The sequence below is a fragment of the Chrysochloris asiatica genome, unplaced genomic scaffold (assembly GCF_000296735.1).
Source record: "Chrysochloris asiatica unplaced genomic scaffold, ChrAsi1.0 scaffold00088, whole genome shotgun sequence".
Lineage (NCBI taxonomy): Eukaryota > Metazoa > Chordata > Mammalia > Afrosoricida > Chrysochloridae > Chrysochloris > Chrysochloris asiatica.
Window position 1 is genome coordinate 4,741,640 of NW_006408606.1, and position 7,472 is coordinate 4,749,111.

Genomic DNA, 7,472 nt, shown 5'->3' on the forward strand with positions numbered 1-7,472 from the left:
TCTGCAGGAGGACTCCAGACGCCCAGGTGAATGGGCTGCACCTGGAAAAGGATTAGGGAGGATGGGTTCTTTGTCTATAGAACAAAGAGCTGTGAAGTAGCTAAGACATTTTTAGTTAATCCTTTAGAGAAATGCTTAACCTTACAACCTTCAGTCTTGGCTTTAGGAAAATATCACATTTATCTGTGGATTGTCAAAGGCTCCAGTGTATTAATTTAATATATATACCTGAATATTAATATGAAAGCAATTTGCCATTAACTGCCAGTGGCCTCATTTGTTACACTTGGCCCTAGCGGGCCTCGATCCTCTGATTAGTCTTACATGGTCTGCAACAGCATGAAATTTAGAAGGGGTGGGAAAGAAGGTGGAATGGAAGCAGGCATCACAGGGAGGAAATGTAATAATTGATGGCACTTGAAAGTAATTGCAATAATTGAAAAGTAAGGAAATATATATGTTGAATGTAAAACTGATGATTTGTTCTGTAAACCTTCACTCAATTCTCAATAAAACGTTTAAAAAAGAATAATTTGGTAGAAAATATATAAATCAATAGTTGTATCTAGTAGTGGGATTTGATGTCAGACAGTTTGCTCAAATTTCAGTTCTACTGTTTAGTAAGGATGGACCTTAAGCAAGAGACAAATTCACAAAGTCAGGCTCCTTTGTGCAAAGGAGTAGTAAGTCATGGTATTTCCTTAAATTATTGTGTTTCTAAGTGATGTCTTGTGCAATGTTGATGCTCAATAAATATTTATTTTTACCTACCACCAACCTTACCTTTGCCACTCAATGATTAGAGCAATAAACTCCAATTAAATATCTCTTGCAAAACAGAATGAGTCTCTCTTTAAAATTCAAGTCAATAGAAGGAACAAGGTATTGGAACAAAATAAGATGAAAGTTTCCTTTCATATGAAATGGGGATAACATTATTACTTTATATGAAGATTAAAAAGATTACATGAAATATTCTATGAAAGTTACTTTAAAATGAGTTGGAATATACTCTGAGCTTGATAAGTGTTAATTAATAAATAATAAAGAAACATTGATAGCAATATTAATATTTTTTAAATTTTATGAAAAGGTCATATTATAAAGCATGTCTGGAAGAAAAGAATTCATTTGACAAGGAGCCTGGACTCTTTCTAATTTATTCTAGAAACAGAATTGGTTTCTACAATCTAAAATAGGAAAGCAAATATTTTATTGTTCTGAAGTGTTGGCTTTCTGCCTGAAATATTTTTCTTTTCTCTCATTCAGAACTATTGTCTATCTATAGTTATTATATCCACACAAGATGAGGGATGATAGACTTCCTCATTCTCTTGATTGCACATACAGTCTTTGTGATCTTTTTGTATAGCAGGGTTTGGGTGTTTCCTTATAAAATATGAAGTTTATTTGCATATAAAATCTATCCAGATTAGAATATTTCTACTTACAATAAACTATGATTAGGGTTCTAAAATTTGATTTTTCATCATAAATTTAATATCCTCATTGGAAAACTGTGAAATATATTTTCAATACATTTACATTAAAATCACATAGATGATTACAGTTTTCAGCTTTGCATCATTTTGAGCTCCAAACACTCCTTGCTATAAATTTTCTGACAGTCCTGCTTTGAAGAACTATAAGTGCTATCTATGTACCTTTATTTTTCTGCCTTTTTATGTGTACTGAAGGTGGTTTATTAGCCCTCTAAAACTGATTCAATGTTCTCTTCTCCTTTTGCTAGGATTTCAGTGTTCTAATTACAAATCATGACTACACATTTCCTTTCTCTTCAACATTTTCAATACCCCTTTCTTCTCTTTATTTTTATCTCCTTTTGTAACTGTTTCTTTAGAGTTTGCATCTTTATTCTGTAACACAGCATCCATTGTCTCCTATATAATTTCTCCTTTCTACAGGCTGCCCCATTGTACTCTTCCGTGAGCAAGTACTCATTAAACACCTACCACGTATCAGACACATATGTCTGGGAACACATTTTTGCTGTTCTGAGACTGCTTTCTTAACTAGTGCCCGTAACTGCAAATCTGACTTCTCTTCTATCCTTCTTCCTGTCTCTGTGTGGTGGGAATAGTAACTTATTTTCTGATGTGAATTCAGCTGTTTTGGAGGGAAAAACACACTCGGTTTCCTAGCACAGTACCTTTGACATGACCAGCTCCACCGGAAGCTGAAATGCTATTACAATTTAGCTTCTCCTGGTGGGGTAAACAGGTACATTTCAAAAATGGTTGGAAAAAAACACAATTTTCATCTTATTCCTTTGGTAACTCAGAGTGACTCTCCTGCTTAGAAATGTTTTATGAAGGATCCTCATAGCTTTTAGAAAGAAGTTGAAGCCTTGAATGGACTGCATTGTTTTTTGATTTTCTCTCTGACAACTTACCAGCCTTTTCTAGCAGACATTTCCCATGCCCTCCAGCTTTACCTTCAATATTCAAATACCGAGTTACTCTTAATTTAGTGATGCCAATTGCTCACCTCTTGTCCATCACACTTGCTGTTATTTCCATGTCTGAAGTACTTCCTCACTCTTCTGATTTTGCCACCATAACTTCTCTCATCTCAGTTTGTTGTTATGTGCCGTGGAGTCAGTTCCAACTCAGCGACCCTGTACAGGAGACTGTAAATCTTTATGGGAGCAGAAAGCCTCATTTTTTTCCCGCGGAACAGCTGGTAGTTTCTAACTGCTGACCCTGAGATTAGCAGCCCGATTCATAACCACTACGCTCCTTGGGTGCCTCTTTCTTCAGAAAGCCTTTCCTGAATTCCCAAGAATTGGTTATATGCCCATCTTATACTTCCACACCTGCCTATGTGACACTCATTCTAGGTCAGGCAAACATATATTTAGTTAAAACGAACAAACAGAAAACAGTTGTCATCAAGTCAATTCTAACTCATGTGTCAGAGTAGAACAGCACGCCGTAAGATCTTCCGTGGCTGTGATCTTTCGGAAGTAGACCTCTGCACCTTTCTTGCCAGACGCCTCTGGTTAGCATCCTAGTACATTAATATTTTGTACCGTCCTAGGAAACGAAAATGCATTTTAACATTGGCTAAGACTAATACATCTCTAGTAGTGTAGTGGTTACGAATAGGGCTGAAAAGCACAAGGTCAACAGTTCGAAACTACCAGCTGTTCCATGGGAGAAAGATGAGGCTTTCTGCTCCCATAAAGATTTACAGCCTTGGAAACCCTGTACAGGGTCGCTGTGAGGTGGAACCGACTTCATGGCACACAACCACCAACCAAGACTAATGCATACTTTGTTTTTTATTTTGATGCAGACATATTAGTGATCATTTCAAATAATCATTGTAATTCCTCAAATTACAAATAAATAACAAATTTCTCCCTACATTTCTCTGTTTAATAGTACAAGTAATGTGTTGTTTTCCAACTGCTTCCCCACATCAACTTGAAAGTTGGTTTAATATTTGATCAGTTAAAATTATATCATCTCATCATGGCTTGTAAACTCCTCAATAACAGAGTTTCTTTGTCAATATTGTTCTAGCCAAACTGTAACTATACAAAGAATGGTTGCTTAAAATAGTTAAATTATTTTATTATAATTTTAAATAGAAATCATAGTCCATTTATTTCTGTATTGCTTCTAGAATACTCAATATTAAAATAACGGAGGCATCTATTTGTTCTTTGACAATGGATATTAACCTAGCAACTGATATTCCCATCTAGTTTATGATTACATAGAAATAATAAATAACAAAATGTGTTCATCAAAACTGGCTGAAGAATTGGAAATTGTTTGATGATTACATCATCTTTGTATATATTATCCAGTTCTTTGATATGAGGTCAGTCAAGGTAAGATTAAAAATTGTCTGTAGGGCTCCTTCTGATGATAAATGTACTCCCAACACAGGGAATATGCTCTCTATTATTTTCCTAATTGTCTTAATTTTTAAATAAAGGGAGAAAAAGTTAAACAGCCTTGCACTTTATGACAATATACACTGAGAGTCATCAGTGAATATAAGTATGTGGCTAGGCCAAATATTTTAAGTTGGGTTAGATTTTTAAATTTCTCTGGTAGCGTAGTGGTTACGAATCGGGCTGCGAACCGCAAGGTCCGCAGTTCGAAACTACCAGCTGCTCCGCGGGAGAAAGATGAGGCGATCTGCTCCCGTAAAGATTTACAGCCTCGGAAACTCTGTTCAGGGTCGCTATGGGTCGAAACCGACTCGATGGCACTTAACAACAACAACAACATAAATATATAGATCAGTGTTTATATTGATCATCGTAGCTCTGTAGGATAAGCACTGAACCACAAGATCAGTAGTTTGAGTTCATTAGCTGCTCCTCAGGAGAAAGGTGAAACATTCTGTTCTAGCAAAGAGTTTTCAGCCTCAGAAACTTTATATTGGATCCCAGTGAGTCAGAACTGACTTGATGTCACTAACAACAGCACATCATACAGGGTAAGCCAAAAAGTGTTGCTACTAGGGTTCCAGTTCATACATATTTATTCCAAATAAAGCATATTTCAAACCACGTCTGCAAAGAATCAGTTGAGAAACAAAAGCATCACATTTTGTTATTTTTGTAAATAAAAAGTCCCATGATTTTGCCCCATTAGTTTTTGACTTGCCTTCTTGTGCATACCTATATAATAAATATGTACTTTTTCTTTTCTTGCCTAAGTAACTGATGCTAGTCCTTCACTTAGCAGTTAAAACCTCTTTCTCTAGTTTCCTATGTGAATTTCACATTATCCTGAATATGGCAGGGGGCCAGTGTGGGTAAAATTAATAGCATGTTGTGTGCTCACTGTTTTAAAATATACAAAATCCTTTCTCATGGTTTATTTTTAAAATAGTCTGTATCCCAATAAAGGATATTGGTTAGTTATTTTTACTTCACTATCTGTAAATTTCTTGAGAGTGTGGACATGCCATGATTTCTTGGCATTTTCAGAACTTGGCAGATTTCATGGCAAATTTTTGCTGCTCAATCCATTTTTGTTATTGTGCTAAATTCAGTTTAAAAATAATTAAAGAAATGAGAAAATGGAGAATTCCAAAAGTTGAATGATTTGTGCAAAAATTACCATTTTAGTAAATGACAGGTAGAAAGTGGTCCTAGGTATTTTGACTTCTAAAACAAATTGTCACCAATCGACTCTGACTCCTAGTAACTTCATGTGTGTCAGAGTAGAATTATCTTCTATGTGGTTTTTCATGGCTGATGTTCTGAACATGGATCACCAGTCCTTTCTTTCAAAACACTTCTGAGTGGATGTCAACTGATAAATTTTCCTATAGTTCTAATGATTTAATTATACTCTGTTTCAGAAAACACAGTTTGTTTTTAAGTGCAGTTGAGTCAGTTCTTACTCATAGTTAACCCTGTATAGGGTTTCTGCGGAGAGTTCGTGAGTTTAAACTGCCAAGCTTGTGGTTTAAACCAACCTTGAGCTCTAGTGCGTATCCTAGAACACCACACGATGACTCCAGAAAACACAATAGAAAATGCAAACTGCCTAAATATGGCAGAGGTGATGGAACCTTTTTATGTCAAAAGGTGGTAGCCTATACTATAGAGGTCATGTGGAAATGAGGTGGGCTGGTATATTTTTAAAGTTGAGGAGTTGCAATATGTATATATAGATTGTTGTTGTTGTTAGGTGCTATCAAGTCAGTACTGACTCTTAGTGATTCTGTGCACAACAGAACAAAACACTGCCTGATCCTGGACCAACTTCACTATTGTTACCACGCTTGAGCCCACTGATGCTGCTACATTGCCAATCCATATCACTGGGGTCTTCCTCTTTTTCTCTCACCCTCCACTCTGCCAAACATGATATCCTTCTCAGTGACTGGCCCCTCCTGACAATATGTCTGAAGTGTGAGAGATGAAGTTTGGCCATCCTGGCCTCTAAGGAGCATTCTAGCTGTACTTCTTCCAACACAGATATGTTGGCTCTTTTGGCAGCCCATGGAACTTTCAAGATTCTCTTCCAACACCATAACTCAAAAGCATCAATTCTTCTAGGATCTTCCTTATTCACTGTCCAGCTTTCATATGCATATAAGGCTATTAAAAATACCATGACTTGGGTCAGGTGCACCTTAGTCCTCAAGCTGACATCTTTGTTCGTCAATACTTTAACAAGATCTTGTGAAACAGATTTACCTAATGCAATACATCGTTTGATTTCTTGACTGCTGCTTCCATGAGTGTTGATAGTTGATCCAATAAGAAAGAAGTCCTTGACAACTTCAATCTTTTCTCCGTTGATAAGAATGTTGTTTATTGGTCTGGTGGTGAGGATTTTAGTTTCCTTTTTCTATATCGAGATGAAATCCATAGGGAAGGCTGTGATGCTTGATATACAGTTTAAGACACAGGAAAAGTAGACTTGATTTAGTCACAGCAGATAGGCTCATTCTGTTGGCAGAGGCAAGAGATGAAGAATTAAAGTTTTCAGGGAACTTTCAAAAGGAGCTGACTAAAATTTTTTAAAAAGTTGTCAGATCCCCCTTTAAAACTGAAACTCAAAGGGAACACATGATCAGGCATGTAAGCTTGCTGGAGACCACATCTGTCTACTGGTGAGTGGAAGAGAGGGAAAGGCAGCAATGAACAAATGGGCTAAGTTCAACCACGTTCCATAGACTCCTGTTGATCTGGAGATGAGAGAGAGAAGAGGAAGGGCTAATTGGTCTAAAATGTGGTGAGACCTGGGGACACATGAGCCCATGGAAAAGGACATAGCCACAGAAGACTAGAGATGAGAGTGAAGCATCCATCGAATATGAAGTGAGGGGATATGCACAAGAACACCCAAACTTGCAGATAGTACCCATTTGACCTAGCCTCGATGGTTTGATAATCAGAACTCGACTAGAGGAAGATAAAAAAAAAAAAAAAATTTTTTGTTTAAAAATTTTTTAAACATTTTTGATAAAGGAATTACAAGTTTTTGATAACTGAAATGAGGGTAAATTGCTACAATTTGACGAACTTGAGCAATACTCATGGGAGGTTTTTTGTTGTTCTTTAGTGCTATTGAGTCAATTCCAAACCATAGCAACCCTGTATAGGATTTTCAAGGAGAAGCTGGTGAGCTTGGACTACTGATCTTGCTTGCAGTTCAAATGACTTTGCAACCTGACACATTAGCCCACAGTACCACACCAGGACTCCATGGAGGTAGTTGCTCTAAATACTAACAGAGAGGAAAGGAGTCTTCACATCAAGTATCAATGCTATCCCCTCTGTACATAGGATAGATATAGAGGCACAACTTAGATATTGACTCCCTAAAATGAGGGGGCGGTAAAGGCCTGAAGTGACTGGCTTACAAGATTTCAAGAGAGAGTTTAGTTTAAGAGTGTGTGGGAGAAGTTAGAATCCCCACTGAATAGTTTTCATCTTGTCTAGATGGCTCTGGTAAAAAGAGATGGGG